Below are 1,756 nucleotides of genomic sequence, written 5' to 3'. Positions count from 1 at the left end.
AGGTCCCCTGGACCCGGAACTTGGCACACATGTAGCCCCATTTCTCCTCTACAAGTGTGCAAAGATTGTGGTCTGGGGGACATATGGCTGGGGAGCACTGCGTTTTTTTTTTTTTTTTTTTTTTTTTTTAAATATTTAAAGCCGGGCACCCCTTCCATAGACTCCCATGTTAAACGTCAGTCTAGTCATGGACACAGCGAGGCTAATACTCGTGTCAAGTTTTTCCCAGTTTGGTTTTTTTTTTTTTTTTTTTTTTTTTTGTGGTAAAATTAGGTGCCTCGGCTTATATTCGGGTCGGCTTATACTCGAGTATATACGATACATTAATCCCTGTGAGATAGCGGCTGTCAGCGGATGAATGCAGCTAATTCTGCTTGCTCAATTTCATTAGCTGTACTTCGGGAATTTGGCATATCTGTTTTCTACAAAAAAAAAAAAAATTGGATACAAGTGACGCATGTGCTGCTGATTACGGTGGCAAACTATTTTTGGTGAATAAATCTTCTATAGCAATCACAGATATATTTTCGGTATTTGTAAAATGCTGTTTGATCAGATTGCTCTTTGGAATAAATATTTTGTATTTTGGTCTCTTGACATGTCAACGTAATTGATTTTTAGGCCATTGCCATTGCTTAACCTTTTTACTGGCAGAGTCCCTTTTTTTTTTTTTTTTTTTTTTGCATACAAAAAAAGTAGACCACCCCCCCCCCCCCCAAAAAAAAATAGTGGCAGTTTCAGACTCTTGTCACACAATATTAGTGCAAGAATTTGTAAAGTGTAAAAGTTGAGTAAAAAAAAAAAGTATGTGTGTGTGTGTATATATATATATATATATATATATATATATATGTATGTGTGTATGTGTGTATATATGTATATATAATATATATATATATATATATATATATATATATATATATATATATATATATATATATATAGGGATTTCCTCTCACAGCCTGTTTGACTATAGGACAGATAGTGAAGGGAAATCATAACCCTTCCTTGCTCTATGCAAAATGAAGAAAGTTTTTTTTTGCTTATAAATCCACATTTAAAAAAGGGGTATTGGGGGAACCCCTGTTAAAATAAAATCAGAGAAGTGCCCCTTATATTTATGGTTAAGTCTCCATTCACACCTTGGCGACAAAACGCTCGTGCCGCTGGAGGGGAGAATTGCCATTGATGTCTATGGAGATGGTTCACATCTCATAAACGCCGTACGCCTGTCGCCTGAAAACAAGTCCCGGACCCTTTTTTTCAGGCGGCATTGGCGTTCGGCCATAGACATCAATGGCAATTCCTTGTGAAAAAAAAAAAAAAGTAACCTAATCGCGGCAAAATACGCTGCGTACGCGGCGTTACAATGTGAATGGGGGCTCAATGAGACCCCTGTGAAAGTGTGCAGTGAAATGAGAGTAATGCACGCCCCCCCCGAAAATCAATACCAGACCCTTATCCGACCACGCAGCCTGGCAGGTCAGGAAGGTAGGGATAAGCGAGATGGGGCGTGGCCATCTGTTCTGGTGATGTCATACACTCCTGCTCCCCCCCCCCCCCCATTTCCTGACCTGCAGGGCTCCATGCTCAGATAAGGGTCTGGTATGGAGTTTGGGGGGGGGTGTGTGTGTGTGTGTGGGTGTGTGGGGGGGGGGGGTTGAATACGTGGGCTTCCCCTTAAAGATCCTCGAAGCACAAGTCGCATGCCACAGGTCAGATCCCTTAAGATGACGATCCAGCTTGGATGCGACTT

The sequence above is a fragment of the Rana temporaria genome, chromosome 11 (genome assembly GCF_905171775.1).
Source record: "Rana temporaria chromosome 11, aRanTem1.1, whole genome shotgun sequence".
Taxonomy (NCBI): Eukaryota; Metazoa; Chordata; class Amphibia; order Anura; family Ranidae; genus Rana; species Rana temporaria.
The sequence above is the reverse complement of the archived record's forward strand: the minus strand, read 5'-3'. Positions refer to the sequence as shown.